An 18,478-nucleotide genomic window follows, 5' to 3' on the forward strand; every position below is an offset into this window, starting at 1 on the left:
GTATAAACGCTGTAAAAAGTGAACAGTTGAAATTCGACACCCCCTCCCCCATAGTTAGAGAAAATATTTGCCTCACAGTCGTTTCAACAATCAAATTTATTACAGTAGTTTCACCAATTGATGTAAAATTTATTGCAATACTGAACCAAAAATGTCTCAAGAATGTGTGTGTGTGTTCAAGCTGTCTCAGATAGTGTGTGTGTGTGTGTGTGTGTGTGTGTGCATTGACCCCAGGGAATAGGCCACAGGTGTGGAACTCCAGTCCTCGAGGGCCGGTATCCTACATGTTTTCAAACCCTTTCCCTCAAAAACACCTGATTCAAATGATTGGGATCATTTCGAAGCTCTTGCAGAGCTTGCTAATGAGCTAATCATTTGAATCAGGTGTGTTGGGGAAAGAAAACCGGAAAACACGCAGGATGCCGGCCCTCGAGGACTGGAGTTCCACAGCTATGGAATAGGCTTTGTGAGGTGTATAAATAAGGATTGGAATCACTTTTTATTTCAGGCACTTTGGACTATTTTTTTCAGTTTTAGACTAACCTCTAACCTGGATAAACACTGTAAAAGGCGATTAAGAATTGTCGGCATACTATAAAGGCAATCTTTATAGTCGGCGCTACGAGTGGGGTAGCATGAAAGCGTCTCTCTTTCCTGCCTTAATTGTAGAGGAAGTAAAACACAAGATAGGTGTGTAACTTCTCTCTTTTAGCTGACTTTTCCAAGTTTGCGGCGAAGGAAGTGCACAAAGGCGCTTTGTAAAATGCGGTGGATTTGATGAGACTTTTGTAGAGCATTGTGCTGCATACAGAATGCAATATTGTTAGGGCAAGATTTTCCACAGAAATTTTTCCCAAGGAACCCCACCGCAAAAGGGGAATAGGTCATAAAAATGCTTGTTGTTTGCCACATTTTTTTTTCAAATGAAGTCAACTTGCATTTGTGATACTTAACTTGAAATCATAATTATCATTTTGCGGGCACATAAAATGATGTGGCGGGACAAATTTGGCTTGAGTTTGACACCTGTACTAATATGTTCTGATTCTGAAGCAATTTATATGAGGAAAAGGCGCAAAAAAACAGGAATTTTTGTAAAAGAAAGCACTTTTTTTGTAATCAACTCTAGAAACAGTTAAATCAACAAAACAATATTTTAAGAATTTTGGTCATATTTAATTGAATCATAATGATATTCTTTTAAACTCTTTGTCATGGCATTGATCTAAAGAGTCTTTTAATGTAGTCAAGACGTATTTTTTTCAAATTCTTCAGATATTACGGTACTTTCCACAAGTCATCTTCATTCTTCATTTTGAAAAGCTTGATTGACTTACCTGATTTTGTTGACATTTCCTTTAGCGCAGCTCCATCTAGTGGATGAATTGTGCAAGCCCAGCCACTACTGTAGCTTCTACTCTATGTGCCTTATAATGCAGTGCGCCCTACATATGAAAATGGCTTCAAAATAGGCCAATTCATTGACGGAGCGCCTTATAATCTGGGAAGTGTGGAAAATACGGTATTGTTTTGTGGAGAGCTTCGAGTATGCAAGGTTTTCTAACATGGCAGCCACTTTTGCATTTATTCCAACTTGTGACCAAAAAGTTGTCAGCATAACTTTAATACTAGAACTAAATTTTGGTTAGCGGGCTAACACTTGTCATCTTTATTCGATAACCACTTCTGTGTTCGTGTTGTGTGGTGATTGGTGGTACGCGTAAGGGGGCGTGGCTTCAGTCCAGCTAACTTTTAAATCTTTTGATAGCTCTCTTGAGTTATTTTGTATATTCAAAGCAGGCTCCTCATTAGCAGCGCGTCTCCCCAATCCTGCAGCTTAATGAGCTTGTTTTGATAACCAAACGATGAGCAAACTTCCAACTTCCACTTTCTTTCCGACGTGAATCGAACGGGGGGGGGTGAGAGCGCGCCGCCCGCGCCGCTTCGGTCCGCTTCTTCACTGGCGGCTAATGAGCTTGATTCAAAGTGCAAGAGACGGCGTGGATGTTGGGGGAATTGGATGGCGGACTTTTCACTAACCCTGTTCAGTTTCTTCTTTCTGAGCAAAAAAAAAAAATCAATGAGACGCAGTGCAGAAGATGTAAAAAGCAAAAGGGCCTGTTAAAAAGCCTAATAATAATAAGCTTGAAAGCGTAATAAATTCACAAACTTCACTTGATGAATAGTATATTCACTTTGGTACTGCGAGTCAGAGAAAGTGGGCTTCGCAATCATGAAGAGGAAGCGAAAGCTCATTTTCCTATTTTCTTCTCGTTTCCTTTTAATTAAGTCCATATTGAATTCAACAAATTATTCATTATTCTTGTTGCATTTGAATGTTATTTGGCGAATAAGACTCCGACTCAACCTTCATCTTGACTCACCTTTTCGCCATTGTTCCGTTTATTTTATCAAGGATTTCTTTTTTTTTTTTGGGGGGGGGGGTTTCAGATGGGACAGACTGAAGAAGGGTGGCATAGAATGTCGTGTAAGTCTGGTCCAAAAAGCAAAAAAAAAAAATCGTCTCTAGTTACGTTCCGGCCCGTGGGACGTAGTTTGGGGACCGCTGACTATAAAACCACATTGACAAAAGCATTGTAGTTCATTTTTAATGAATATTTAACAGTAATTTCATATTTGCGATCCCCAGCATGCCAATTAAAAAATAGTGACATGGAAAGAAGAACGCAGCCCAGCGGCGGGTGGACTTTTAAGACCGGAGCATTTCTGTGCCTTCCCATGGCCGCAGGGCTGAAAAATATTAACGCCATGCGGCGAGCTTCAAATGACACGCTGCGTAGCGGCGAGAGCGCCGAGTTCGCAAGCAGCCGGCGAGGAAGACGCCTCGGCAGGGGACGGACGCCACATTGTTTTGTGCCGACCGACCAGGAAGAGTCTGATGGTAGGGGATGGAAAAATGCAATTAAGATGGGAGAGGCGATTAGAGGGGCGTGATTGATATGATGTGAGACGGCGGCGGCATTTTAGAAAGACTTTCGGGCCGTAAATCAAATGACAAGGAGGGATGATTAACTGTCACGCTCAGCGCTTTCGCGAGGAAACAAGGGAGGAAACTCAACACATTTTGTTTAGGCTTAAAGCGGAACATAAATCATAAAAACATCAAGCACTAAAGAACGGATACAGAGAGAAGGATAAAGAACAGCTGATCCGACCAAGAACTTCCCACGGACAAATGAAATCGCAGATGAGTCAGCTGGTAGTTTCAAGATCAGCCTTCAAAGAAATGAGACAAACTCTTCAGATTCTAAAGGATTGCTGCGAAGCACGAGCGACTACCTTCAAGAATTGGAGTATGGAAGTGACCGTCCACTGGACCCCTAACCCTAACCCTAACCCACTTACTGGAACTTGTCAGTGGAGCACAAAGCGTCCTTGAACATCTGACAACTGAATTCTTGAAGAACCAGCTCACAAATCTTGGCAGAATAAACAACAAAAAAGAAGAGACATACAGTTGTCCAGAATTTTGGGATATCCAGAAGACTTGTCCAGGAGACAACGTCGCAGGGATTGACTCGCAAACCTGTTTAGATGGATTGGATAAGCGACTGATAGAATATGATATATAGTTTGCCAGACTTTCTGAAAACCTGCTGGACTTGTCCAGGAGCATTTGGAAGAACTACAAGATTTAAGTTGTAGAGGAATTGACTCACAAGCCCTGGAGAACGGATGGAAAGAATGATCTTAGGGAATGTTACAATGGGATCAAGATAGATCGAGACTTTCAGAGAAACAGGAAGACCTGCCCGGGAAACAATTTGGAAAAACGACCCAATTTGAGAGGAACAGGATCACAGACTTGGGAGAACGGCTCGGACAAACAGGCTTTGGGAATGGCAGAATGCAGTAGACTGTTCTGGGGACTTTTTAGAAGTCTCTTCTCAAGTGAACAACTTGAAACGTCTATCCAATTCTAGAGGAGCAAAGTCATAAAAGTGGGAAAACAGAATACAAGGTTTTGAAAATGAATGATCATCAGGTTTGTTGACTTGACCAGGAGACAACTTGGGACAACAATATCCACGTGAAAAGCGGACTCACAAACCTCGGAGAACAATTGGAATGAGCAACCTAAACGTAGCGAACGACTGCGGGAACCCACCTAAAACCTGGCATTCAGACTCCAGGAGGCAACTTAGGAGAGCTAGAAGTTCCGGGGAACAATATCACAAAGGGAGAAAGTTGTGGAGATTTATGAACCCGACAGACATGTGGAGGAGACAATTTATGCTAACCCGAAGACCCAACTTCTAGAAGAACAGACAAAAAATGACATAGAAGAGACGGGAAGAGCGGAATTAGAGCAATCCGGAAAATTGCGAGTCAACTTCCTGCCCCAGTTCCGCACAAAGGCGGTGGAAAATGGCCGGATTTACAGACTGCGTGAAAGAGGCTTATGCCTCACAGCCAATGTGGTTGGCCGGCACGAGACCTTCCCGCTCAGACTGCAAACTCCAGAACCCGGATCCGGGTCTGCGAAAGGGCGATGGGCGTACCTGCAAAAAAAAGCGGCAGACCCGAGGACTCTTCGCCCCCATTTTGGAACTCCGTCTCTGGTGATGACGACACGAGCGTCCCGGAAGAAGGGATGCCGGAGAAACCGCTAAAGAGACACCGGGTATCATAACGAAAAGCCCTGGGTGCGCCGCTCGTTTAAGTTTTCCGAAAGTGCCCGAGCGTGTTTGTGTAGATCACACTTCTGGCTTCCGTCGCAAAGCTGCCGGCGGTAATGTATATTTCATGCTTTGTTGGCGCTTGCAGCATGTTGGGCCTTGGCAGCCATCAAACATTCATCCCCGCACAAGCGCATTTCCATATCAAGGGACCTCCGTTCAAGCCCCATCTACTCGGAGCAGGTAAGCCCTCCCTTCCTACACCCCCCCCTTATCACTTTCCCCGTATGTCTCCCTTCCCACTAACACACAGAACGTTTTGCTCTAATCCTGCTCGTTCTAATCCTCTTCAAAGCCTCCTTTGTTTTTTATTTTTTTCCTTTTGTCTTTTTTCGTCTCCGAATGGCGTACAACACAGCGGGAGGCAGGGCCGACAAAGGATAGGTTGGTCTTGATAAACAATTGCACCAATGAGGAAGCCTTAGCGCCGTCGACAAGGATTTTGCGACCGGGCACTGATTTCAGAGCGAAGGGTCCTTCGAATGAATCCTGGCTTCAGGGAGTGAAGTGTTTTAGTGGTGCAGCGAACCCCCACGAAGGAAACTTTTCACACCTACCGGCTTTAGGGCTAAATTGGTAAAATGGAGAGACCGTATGAAATGGTCTTAACTCTCCCACACACTTTGTGCATATTCTTTTTTAGAAAGACTACTCTGGTGTTTTTTGTACCAATGTGGTACCTGCTTTGGAGGGCGGGATATGAAGGAATCTAGAAAAAGCTTCCTGCCTTAAACTAGTTCCTAGCGTGTTCGTTTTTGTTGAAAGATCGCCCATACCACAACATAGTGAAACAATCGATTTAATCCAGACAGAGTGGGAAAGTACACGAGGCCTCGGGCCAGTCCTGCCGCGGGTCCGAGCAGAAAAATGGCAACGTTTCACATTCAACATTCAGTTCTTATACCCTTCCGGGTCATCTAGTCCCACTGTGGATTGCAAGTGTGTGTGTATGTGCGTGCCCGTGCGTGCGTGCCCGTCGGTGTGTGTGTGTGTGTGCGTGCACGCACGTGCGTGCCTGTCGGTGTGTGTGTGTGCGTGCACGTGCGTGCGTGTCTGTCGGTGTGTGCGTGTGTGCGTGCGTGCGTGCGTGGGGGTCTGTTTGCGTGGGGATGGTGTCTTCAAAAGTCTTTGTTCTGCCGGCCATTCTTTGAAGCGGGAGGAAGTCTGAGCACCATAAAACCCTGACTGATATCTTCTCTTGAAGGCCACACCTAGCCTTTTGTTCCTGGTGTGGTCGGGGGATGCCATCTGTTCCTTTTGGAGGTGCCGACTTGTCCCCACTTCCCCTGGGCCAGGACCATATACTGACATTGCATCGTCTCAATCTTTATTAGAATAATACAGTTCCATGTACATACTATTTTATTGATAAATTGAATTTGAAAAATATGAATTTCCTTCAGATAACTAACATTTTTAACGAATTATTTTTTTCTTGAAACCACTCAGTGTTCACTGGCATGAGCGCTATCCGTACATATGTAGTTTTTATGAAATACTAGGCTTTTCTACCACGCATACATAGTAACTCCGTGCATTCGCACTGGTTTGAAGAAAGTTGGCGTTTTTGTGTAGGAGTTGACAGTGGTCTTCGGCGCCACGTACTGTCTTAAAGTGTTACACGCAAGTCATTCGAGAAATTTCTCTCTGAAGCACCGCTAAAGAGCTTGGTTCAAAAATCGCAAGAAATGTATCACATAGGTTTAACATCCATCGAAAAAACGTGGATTAAACTGAGTCCAACCTGGTACCCATGGACATATGCGTTGTAATTATTTAGTACGCCAAGCTGCAACAGTTTAGAATTTGCATTAGCGTGAAATTTCAACACCCTAGTGTTTTTTTTCCAATGCTTTCTCCTTTGATTTCACAAAGATATCATCAAAAAGATCCCACATTGGTACCTTTTATGCACGAGGATTAAGCGTATGGAAACAAGTTCTTATTTCACTTTGTCTTGACTTTATGGAATTCTTCTTGCTTCTGGATATGTGGCAACTCAAAGTTCATGATGACATGCTTGGATGAGTTTGGGACTGAGGGTGGGAAATAATTCAATTGCAGCCTCGCTTCCTGTAGGCCTTATTTGCCAAGTGTCTCACTTCTTTATTCCAACATTTCCCGGTTGCCACCACGGGCACGGACACGCTTGGCTTGCGCAGCGACCTCCCCCCCCCCCCGAGCGCGGCTGCGGATGTCTGCCGCTTTCCGCGGAGGACGCCGCTTGCCGCAGGGGAAGCGCAGAACCGCAGGAAGTTGCTTTCTCGCCGGCGTTATCAGCGCCGCGCCTCTAAAAGGTTGACTCCACCAGCCCACTATGTGACGCGATAAGACAATAGCAGAGATTTATGCTTTTATTTTTCCATCCCTGAAGCATTTTTCATGTTCCGATGTAAGCGGAACACCTTGTGATCTCCTCCGGCGTTCCGGTACGGCCAGGCAACCGCACATCCTCGGCTCTGTCGGATCATTCCACATCCTGACGAGATATCCGCTGTGATGTGAAATTTGGGCTTGGAGATAAGATTCTCACGTGATTCTAACCAATAACGGACAGCGCTGATCCAGGTTTACAACATGGGACAAACGTTTTGGATTTTGGAAGTAGAGAGAACAGTAATTGGGCTGCAAACAACACCAGATTTGTGTGGATTCTTTACCGTTTCTTATGCAAGGCCGCCGTCGCCTTTCCGACGCCATTCGGGCCCTCCTGACCCGCTATCGAAAGATGGAGGAGGTCAAACAGAAAATTGAAAATTGACAAAAATTGGGCCATATTTATTTTACTACTGAAAACTGTTGGGTCGCAAGACCGAAAACACAAATGTTTGGAGTCCCAAATATTGCTCAGTAAAAAGGTAAAAGTCAAAGTCTATTTTGGTAGAAACGTCTGCTTTTTATTTTGAGTTTTTGTTATGTTTCTTCCTGTCTGTTTTGTTCCTCTTCTCAAGCTTCTGAAGCGTTTTGTTCTCATTTCTTCACTTTCTGGCTTATTTTTACCAGTGTGTATAGTTCGTCGAGTTTATTTTGTCTGGGCGTAATGACTGCTCTTATTTTGAAGGCGTTTTGGAAAATATATTTTATTTTGAAGTTACTCCTGGAGGAAGAAGTTGTAACCTATTTGATCATTACCTCAAACTGTGAGGCTCACAATGTGAGCAGCATTTATTGTAAACAAAACCGTGTTTTCCTTCTGGATTTACTTACTTTTTTCCCCGAGAGCAATACAAACATGGCAGACAAAAATGTCAAAAATGTTCCTAAGTTGTCAAGTTTTGTTGACCAAAAGATGGACGATGATTAATATTCTGATGTAAGGGTTAGGGTTAAGGTTTCGTTGGGTATGGAATGGATTGCGAGATCATTTTGGCGTTTTAAAAAGACCATGTTTAATTTTCTGGTTTACAGTAAACCTCAAGCGGGAGTAACAAAGAGCTTGACAGAGTGGTCTTAAATTATCGTCTCGCAGGTGGAAAAACAGTGAGAGAAATACTGTAAAATGTTTGTTTTGATCATTTTAAATGCCTCTAAACCATTTGAGAGGCTTGAATAGATTTCTAAACGGTATTTTTTCTCCCCCATTCCGTAAACGAATCAAACGCTAAGAACGAGAGAGCACTTTATATACTTGTTGCGTTTTTGTTTGGCGGCGTGCTGTGAGATTTCTTCCAGTGTTGCATGTTGCAATCGTTGTTGTTTTTGTATCTGGCGAGACAGCGCATTTGTCTTTGTCGGATGCTGCATTTAATTTAATTTCCTGACTTTGACGGCCAACTAAAATAAACATTAATCTATCAACGTGTCGTTTTTCTATGGAAATGATGGCCGCCTTAAAAAAAGAAGAAAAAAAGCCATAAACCAACCCAGCAAATGCGACATGAGACAAAGTTGATCAAATATGTTCAATTTGTCAACTCCCGCTCACGTCCCGGCCGAGTGACATATTTCATCAAGTGTGACGGTCCGGTAATCAAAGCAGAGCGGCTCAGACATTCAAGAAAATCAGCTGGAGACACATGGCGCGTGCCTATTTATATCTGGCCCATAGTGTGGATATTTATTGATGTCGTTTCCATAGCGACCTAAGTGCGGCTGATGCGTGAATGCCGAGTGTTCGTAATTGCAACCCGTTCTTAGTGCTCCTTCTCAAGATACAAATAGAAACAGGAGGCTATTGAGAACACCTGGAAATTAATGAATGAATTAATTATATTATTGATATTTCAGAGGACAACACCAAAATAAGTTTAGTCAACGCCATCATCATAGTGGAAAATGAGCTCAGATGCAGCTTTTTTCCCGCTGATCTTCCCTACGGTGTTTCTTCCGCTTAAATGCCTCTCCTTAGTAAAAGAAACATGGCGGTCACAATGGTGAATTTGCCAAAAGGCACCTGAATGACTCTTAGACCTTGAGAAACAAAGTCGAACTTTTTGGTGCGAATGCCAGGCGTCGTGTTCGGGGGGATAAAAAAAACCTGCGCGGCATGGGGGTGGGAGCATCATGCTATGGGGACGTACTGTATTTCAGTTGGAGCAACTGGCAGACTAGTCTGGATGGAGGGAAAATGAATGCAGCAATATACAAACCTGCTCCTGAACACTTTTTATCCTACAAAGGTTCAGTTTTCAGCAGGAGCATGACCTGAAGCACCTGCGTGTTTTCGAAACTTTTCTCCTAAGCACACCTGTTTCAGATAACTAGAACCACTTTCAAGCTCCTGCAGTGCTTGCTTACAAGCGAATCATTTGAATCAGGTGTTTTGAGTCGAGAAAACCAGAAAACATGCAGGGTAGCGTCCCTAGAGGACAGGTGTGTTTGAAATGATACGAAAGTGTTTTGGAATCAAATTTTGGAGGTGTATTTAGGACGGAAACTCAAATTTTAGGTGGGGCTTCTCAATTTTGCTAAAATTTTATTTAGCATCGTTCCCTGCGTAGCGCCGACGTTGCTGCTGAATATTAATCCACAAATGCATGCGGGTGTTGAAGGTGTCATGGCACTTTTTGACATTTCATTTAAATTGATAAATGCTGTATGCTAAGCTACTTTTCCTGGAAGCAAAAAAGTCATCCATAACCTCCCGGCAGCTTTTTGGCTCGAGGTAATCATTTCCTGCCGACCATTTTGTGTGAAGGTCAGAACAGCTTGACTTCCTGCTGCAACTTCACCCCCTCCTCATCTTGCCATGAATAATAAAATGACATTAATGAAGTGTGAGCGTGTGTGCCGCCTTCCGCAGCCTTCACGTTACCAGGGCAAAATAAATAATGAACGGCTCACATTAGCTGCATCAGCAAGACAAGTTGACCTTATCGTGTCACTTCGGCGTGGTAGTTCCCGGTTTCGGACGTTTGGGTTTCTTTTTTTTAAACGGATCATCTGGTTCAGCATCTAAAACACACACACACTAATATATATATATATATATATTAGTGTATATATTCGTGTATATATCGTTTGTATTCAACTCAATTCCAATTCGTCCGATTCATGCCATTCCAACCTCAACATTTTAAAATATTCAGGTGAGAGGAGCTTGTATTTTTGGTCTTCCAAATATTTACCGTTTTCCCACAACTCCCTATTTCACACCCCAAAAAGTGCCATTCATTTCCAACGGAAGATTTGAAATTGAATATTTAAGGCTTTCCCATTTCACATTCACAACATTTACCTCATTTATTTCACTTTAGGGATCATTCCCAACATTCCAGTAATTCACACATTCCAAAATGTTCCCACAATTCTCCATTTTCCACCCCCAAAAATGACCATTCACTTACATTGGGAGATTTCATATTTCGCATTACACATCAGTTTATTTCATTTCAATTTATACGACCTCTCTCCATTTAGCCTTACGCTCTCACATTCGATTTCTTCAGGAATTGCATTCATCTAGTAATAAATCAAAACACTTTTTTTCTCAGCTGTAAAGGAGAAATAAAAAAATAAAATCCTGGAACATCTGCGGCAGCGATTTGTTTTGTTTGCGCTTTGTTAATGAATTTGCCAGAAGGACGAGGGAACCAGACGGCGCACCCAGCGTCCATCTTGCGAGTAAATATCGCACGCGGCGGATTGCTATTCCACGCATTAGCAGCCTTGAGTCAACAAGGCCGAGTCGATAGATGAGGACCCGGTCTGGAGGAGGGAGGAATGTCTTGCCGCTGATTATCAGCATCCTGTCTGCCCAAGATGCATAAATGCTATTTTTCTCAGGGTTAAAAAAAAAAATGTGCAAAGAAAAAAAAAAAAAAACGCCTTCGCTGAAGGCTCTGTGTCCATCACAAAGAATTAAAAATGGCATCCAGGAGTTGAAAACCAGGAGTGATTATCAAGCTCCTGCACTGGCAAGAGAAACATTCAAAACACACAGGAGACCAGCCTTCGAGGAGTGCACTTTGAACTGAACAATTGGTGTTATTAATGTAGGGTAAATGCTTAAAAAAAATATTTTAAAAAGTTGCATACGCTTACTCAATACACCGGAAAAAATACCAACCGAAAAAAAAACATAAGCATTTTACTTCATCATTGAGTGGATGAGTATCATTATATGTGTGTGCAAAAAAATTGTGATTTTAGCATGTAACTTGCAAAAACCGCAGATTTATGCATGTGATTTAAAAAAACTCTTTTTAGGGTTTAACTTGCAATTTTTAGAGTTTAACTTTCTAGCATATACCTTGCTAAACAGCCTGTTTTTAGCATGTAACTTGCAAAAAATGCGGTTTTTAACCTGTAATTTGCAAAAAAAATGCAATGTTTTAGCATGTAGCTTGGACAAAATGCAACGTTTAGCATGTAACTTAAAAATATGGAATGTTTTTAGCATGTAACTTGGAAAAAATGCAATGTTTTTAGCATGTAAATTGCAAAAAAATGCTGTTTTTAACCTGTAATTTGCAAAAAACGCAATGTTTTTAGCGTGTAACTTGGACAAAATGCAACATTTGGCATGTAACTTGCAAAATATGTAAAGTTTTTAGCTTGTAACTTGCAAAAAACGCAATGTTTTCAGCATGTAACTTGCAAAAAAGTATGTGCTTACAGTACTGAACCTGCAAAAAACTGCTGTTTTTTGTATTTAGCCTATGAATACATTCTGACATATATAAATACATTGAAAGAATGAGTTTTAGCAAGAGGTTAGAAAGTAATGTCCGCACCTGCATACTTACGATCGAGTAAGGTAGTGCTTACGAAAAATTGGAAGGTGGCTATTAGGGTTGGAGCGAAGCTACCGTCGCACCCCGCCGCAGAGGCCTCTGCGCCCGCCGTTCAAATTCCACTTGACAATAATCACAGGGGTCCCATCAAGCGGATGACGGCATTCGCGGCGAGTGTCTGTCACCGACGTAGCGGGCAATTTTCTTCTCCCGCAACCTATTTCGCAGCGGGAGAGGCCGGGCAAATTGGTGGTGAGCGAAAGGGAAATTTCCCAGGAGGGCCGCGACATATTGTGAAAGGCTCCGGCGCTGGAACCTATCCAATGGATTGTCACTTAGCAGAGGGACAATTCCAGAACAATAGCGTGTCGGGCAAATGGAAAAATCTGCGGGGGCTCCGGTGCTCACTTGGAATGTGTGACATTAGACGGGACTAATAGTCGCTCCTGTTACTTTTCTCTGGACTGACTCGGCGGCGGGCCGTGAAACAAAATGGATATTACCTTCTGAAAATAGCGGGGCTTCACACAAGGCTCGTGGGCCAAGTGGGCCCATCACATCAATCCATTCTTAGAGCACAAACGATAAAAGTTTTTTCAGGCCGCAAAAAAAAAAACAAGTCACTTGTGACACATTCTCAGGACAAACGCATGACACAAAAGGTTAAACCACCTCCGTCTGTGCCTCAAATGAGAAAAGGGACGCCTGCGGCTCCTGCGCCCGATGCGAAAAGTCGCGCGCTGCCGGCACTCGTTTCCAGGGTGAAAATGTGTCATTTAATTAGCCGGCACAAAAGCGGACGGCTCGCTGCCGTCATCCATCAGGGAAACAGGCCAGCGCTTATTTGCTGTCCATCCGTAATCATCCCGCCCCCGACCCACTTCTTCCCCTTGCCGTTCAGGGGACACTCCTAGTAGATTTAAAAAGTCTACACACCCCTGCCGAATTCGCACCTAAGAGGTCGCAAGCAAACAAACAGAGACAGGTGACGAGCATACAACTTTGAAGAAAAACAAAGCGTTTAACAGGAAAAATCAGACGATTTCTTCACATTCAGGACCTTGAGCGTTTCTTTGTAGCCAAAAAAGTCGAGACTCGCAACTTCTCATCTGTATTTTGTAGTTTGTGTTGAGTAAAAAAGAAAAAAAATCAATAAATACTTCAATTGTCTCACAGAAAAAATGACATCAAAAGGCAAACCGGTGAAATGTTCAACAACATCTGATGGACAAAAGTGGCAAGTTTGAAGCCGTGCCTCTTAGAAGTTCACGTTCTTTTACTTCGCCTTCTTCCCTAAACTTGAAGCGCTTATCAATAATGAGATCTTTTATCTAGAGCCTGCCAAAAAAAAAATAAAAAATCCTCCCAAGCTAATCTCTTTTCCATATCGTGTCTTTTAGTTTCTGTGTGTTTTGGCTGATACCGCCAGGCGATTACTTTTAATCAGATGTAGCTGGCAGGCTGGCTCATTTGCATTCACCTCGGAACCCCTCCTCCCCCGCCTCGTGGTGGCGGGACACGGATTCACAAGGCGTGCTCTCCCGCCGCAATTCACTCGCTCTTTTCCGACGCAAATAAGAGAAAGCGCCATTAGCCAGCCCGAAAGAAAATCCGAGCGGACTTGGATGCGAGCCTCAAAATAAACTTGGATATCCTCCTGAGAGCCAATTTGTGTCCAAACTCTTTATTTTGCCATCGTTTTTGTTCGTATTTTAGGATGTTTCAGATGCGACCGAGAAGGTTTTTGTGTCAAAGGCGCTGTTCTGTGTTTCTATGTGAAGAATGGAATCCAATCTTTCATTTGGTACAACCAATTTCGTCAATATTCTGTCGGACTTGCGTCGAAATGTTCAAAATCAGTTGGCTTTTCAGATAACGCTTGCAATAAAAACGTTAATAAACCAGCCGGGAGGATATGCCAATAAAAAAAAGAAAAACATGAGCCACAGAAAACCCTCCGCTAGACTTTTTTTTTTTTCAAATAAATTAAACAGGGTTAGGGCTAGCAGTAGGTTTGCTAGGATCTACTGTACCGTACATTGTTTTGCTCATTTGAGGTTCTTCCACTTACTGGACAATTTCGATTGCTTGGACGCGGGATCCAGGTCCCGTTCGTCCGCAAATGTCCTCATTAGCATTCCTGGCAGGGCGGCCAGGAACCGTAAAAGCTAATCAAAGACGAGAAACTGGGCATATTGCAAGCCCGGCGAGTCGGGCAAATGAGACCATAACGAGCCCTTCATCCACGTTTTGTACATTTGTGTATATATATATATATATATATATACACAACGGTGTTGAACAGGAGCAGCCTTCTTAACAATCCAACATGGTAGAGGAAGCGGAAAAATCCGCCTCAGTGGAGGTAAATCAGCTTTTAAGCTTTGAAGGAAACTGCCGTCATTTGCGCTAAAAGGTCAGCCGGCCTCGCTTCCGAGGCGTCCATCATGGAGATTGTATGTTTCGGAAAATCGGTTGGGTTCAAGTGGAAAGTGCATCGACGGCACTTGAGTGAAGGAAGGGCGTCGAATGTGTCGGCGTGTCCGTTGGGCTCAACTACAAGTCAAGTTGCCAATGCTACTGTCTTGCTAAAAAATAAACAACTCTTGCCATTGCCCATGATATGAAAATTTAGAAAAAGTCTGTGAATGCTAAAATCAGATGTCCTGTCTGTCTGTCCTCACTCAGTCCTCAGTGGTCCCCAACGTCAGGTCCAAGGCTCTGTACCGGTCCATTGATCAATTGGCCACACCCAAAATTTAAACTCGTCATGGTCTGTAAGCGTTATCTATTGTTTGTGTTGTTTTGCCTCCCTCTTCAGGCGTTTTTTAGTAATTGATATGATTTCAGTTCATTCCAAGCTGTATTACGATTTAATCGCATGACACCTTCGACTCACGGGACAGTGACGACGTCAACTGAACACACTAGTTTCTGTAATTATGGCCACTCAACAGCTCCCAGTGTTGTCGTATCTTCTACTTTATTTGTGCCCGTGAAAGCATCGCTTGAGAGCTGTGTTTTTGACTTTCACGTGGCCACACCCAAAATTTAAACTCGTCATGGTCTGTAAGCGTTATCTATTGTTTGTGTTGTTTTGCCTCCCTCTTCAGGCGTTTTTTAATAATTGATATGATTTCAGTTCATTCCAAGCTGTATTACGATTTAATCGCATGACACCTTCGACTCACGGGACAGTGACGACGTCAACTGAACTCACTAGTTTCTGTAAATATGGCCACTCGACAGCTCCCAGTGTTGTCGTAACTTCTACTTTATTTGTGCCCGTGAAAGCATCGCTTGAGAGCTGTGTTTTTGACTTTCATGCGACATGCGTGTTTGTACGTTTGATGTTGTATAAACGTTTAGTTGATGTGTTTGTATCGTGAATAACACTGTTATATTTTTATTAAATATTTTTGTATAGTATCTGTTGTATAACAGAGACTAGCTACCAGCTTCACGTCAAATACTGGACCCCGTGCCGCCTTATTTAGTCCATAGGAAGGGCCGCTCTCATTAGGCCTTATTAAGGATTCGTTGTTTCTCATCATGCCTTCCTCCAGGCTCAAGCCGGCAGGCCAAATGCGAAGGTCCATTATCCCTCATTATCATCTCACGCCAGCAGCGCCCATTGTTGCCGGCGTGCGCTATTTTCATCCGTCGCCGACACCGACAATGGGAATCAAACACAATGGCTCCGTGGGAAGGGATTGCAAACGTGCCCGCGCGCCTTCGGAGAAATGCGCATTCGTTCTTAGGGGACGTCGTTTTGTGCACAAAGAGAAAACAAAGGGCGTCGGATTGAACATTTGCAGCAAAACAAAGATGAGGTTAGCCTGGCTGCTAAGAACGAGCGATGCCGCTACAATACAAACGGACGGCGCCAGTTTGAGAATATTTGATATAGAATGCATTCATTTTGGAGTGTTCATCACTTGGGTCACGAATATCCCAAGTAAGATGATCAGCAAATCCCATGGAAGAGTAACAAGGATGTTTGAACCATTGACAAATTCTTCTTTTGTTCTAGCTTGATGAGAAGATCTTTGCTTTCATAGAGGACTATAATAAATCCGAATTTGGCAAATAAAATAGGAGACCCAGCCACCACTTTCATCAATCAACAATATATCGGGTAGGCAATCATTAAAAGACGTTTTAAAAAGAAAGTCTCTCGAACCCCGCGTCCGACTTTTGACCGGCGTTTGCTTTGAAGCGATTGATTTTAAAATCATAGCTCCATTCAGACAAAACAACCAGCAGTTACTTTTATGAGTACACGGAGAATTTTCGTCGGAAATGAAAACAAACACACTTGTTTGTCCCCCCACCCCGAAGACCTTAGGGAAACATTCGCAAGACTTTAGATGATTTAAACGGCGCTTTTTGATCTCGTCGTGCACGCGTGCGCGATGATTAATGCATGATCCCCTTTCATGCACTTCCCGTCTTTCCTCAATGCGAAGCTGCGCATTAATATGTGAGTATTTATATGTTTATGCTCCCTCCGCGTCTTCTCACGGCCTTGAAATATGCTGCTGAAATGTTGGGGGGGGACAAGATCAATCCAATATCGGTATCATTTACTCTGACTGTACATCATCTGTTTGCAGAACATATCAAAACAAGCATTCCGGCACGATTGGTCTGGAGACGTAAATGTCCCTTGTTGGATTGAAAGCCGACGCGCTAGCTTTGACGTCCAACTATGTGGATTTCCCACAAGGTCCGAAGAGGACTCTGAGTTTTTTTTTTTTTTTCTCCTAAACAGATTAAAACTAGGGCGATTTTGACTACGAAGGGCCAAATGGAAATGTGTTAAGGTTGAAGCAACCTCCAACATTCAAAGCGCCATTTTGATGCCATTGAGATGTTTTATACCGTATTTTCCGCACTATAAGGCGCACCTAAAAGCCTTATTTTTTTTTCGAAGCTGATGATGCGCCTTATAGTCAGGTGCGCCTTATATATGGATCAATATTGAGATTGGGATTCATAGATGGGGAACGAAGTGATAAAGTAAGCTTTACCTGTTTTTTTTGTGTGTTTACAATTGAACAAGGTTGCTCATATTGAGTTATTATGTGTTATTATGAGTTATTATTATTACTTTGAGTATTACTTTATTGTGATTGAAAAAGTTTTAAAATATGTCATTATTTGAGGGTGCGCCTTATAATCCGGTGCGCGTTATATGTGGAAAACGTTTTAAAATATGTCATTGATTAAGGATGCGCCTTATAATCCGGTGCGCCTTATATATGGAAAACGTTTTAAAATGTCATTAATTAAGGGTGCGCCTTATAATCCGGTGCGCCTTATATATGTAAAACATTTTAATCTATGTCATTAATTGAAGGTGCGCCTTATAGTACGGAAATACTTTTTTTTTATGGTTTCGACATCACTTTTCTGGTTGATCAGCAAAACAGGATTTGGGGGTTGAATTTGACAAAACTAGCTGCTTTGCTACCACGTTGTAATGTCCAAACTCTGAACCAAAATGAGCATCTTCCTTTTTTCTGTGGCTCAAGTCAGAATAGTCGTTTTTCTTACATTTCCTGTTGCTAAATGATAGTGTCCAAATGTGCAGCTCATCCATAACCATCAGGTGCAGTAAAAGCAGCAATGACACAGCTCAGCGCTAATACTAGCGCACGCTTACTGTAGTGCACTTTCTTTCACACTTGGGAGGGATAAAAATCTATGAAGTGAAATGAGGATGGACGAGGAAGGTGAGAGTCACGGCGGCGCTAATCGACCCTGGCGGCAATCTATCGATCGCCATGGCAACAGCGGCTGACGGGGAGATAAGGAGCCATCACTCTGCCGTCTCTCCACTTCACCTGCCACCGTGCCGCACTCCTGTCAGCAGAGGTGTGAAGGCGCCCGCGATAGATGGCCGCCGCTGGCGTCGGCCCGCGTTCCCATTCTTCAAAACTCTTCCAACGCTGCCACTCATAGCTGCGCTCAACAGGAGAACCAAAACCAGCTCTTTTACACGTACGGCCAACCTTGACCAACGTCAATTTATCCGCCTACTGACATCAGATGAATCTACCTAACTACCACATTTCTCCGAGTGCAAGTTGAGTCCCCCCCCCCCACCCCCCATTTTCAACGGCCATATTAGGGGGGCTCAACTTATAACCGCATAACTCAAAACAGACCATTTTTTTCCCACATGTTTCAAATAACATTAATTTGAATGCGAAATAAGTAATATGTCATTCACAAGGCTAAAGATGCTTTTATATACCTGTAATCCGATATAGTATGCTTTGCAAAAATGCATCAAGCGCAGCCTGATTGCCTCTTTGTCGTCATCGAAGAGGCTGCCTGAATCATTTTTTCGGCGGACGGACCCATTATGAAAAGGGAAGTAATTGTCGGCAGAGTTAAAAATCGAAGGATTTTTACAGCGATGAAGTTAATTTGTCCCTCAATAATGAAAACTCGCAGTCAATGCTCTGCATAAGACGCACCGCATTATAAGGCTCGCTGTCAGCTTTTGAGAAAATTCAAGTCTTTTAGCTGCACTTTATAGTGCGGAAAACACTATATAGCGTCTTATTCTTGACCTCTGAGCTGAGCGCCGTT

At 43.1% G+C, this 18,478-nt stretch overlaps 1 protein-coding gene across 1 annotated transcript in view; it reads left to right on the forward strand.

Moving 5' to 3' along the window:
- The first annotated feature begins 4,866 nt into the window (after nucleotides 1-4,866).
- LOC148408467 (polypeptide N-acetylgalactosaminyltransferase 10-like) overlaps nucleotides 4,867-18,478 on the forward strand; it is a 53,746-nt gene continuing 40,134 nt past the window's right edge. Inside the window, exon 1 of the mRNA XM_088440033.1 lies at nucleotides 4,867-4,883. The gene's annotated coding sequence lies outside the window, so the exon portion shown is untranslated. The remainder of the gene's footprint in view (nucleotides 4,884-18,478) is intronic.

Source organism: Hippichthys cyanospilos, chromosome 18, assembly GCF_059441005.1.
Source record: "Hippichthys cyanospilos isolate Australia breed blue-spotted pipefish chromosome 18, RoL_Hcya_1.0, whole genome shotgun sequence".
NCBI lineage: Eukaryota > Metazoa > Chordata > Actinopteri > Syngnathiformes > Syngnathidae > Hippichthys > Hippichthys cyanospilos.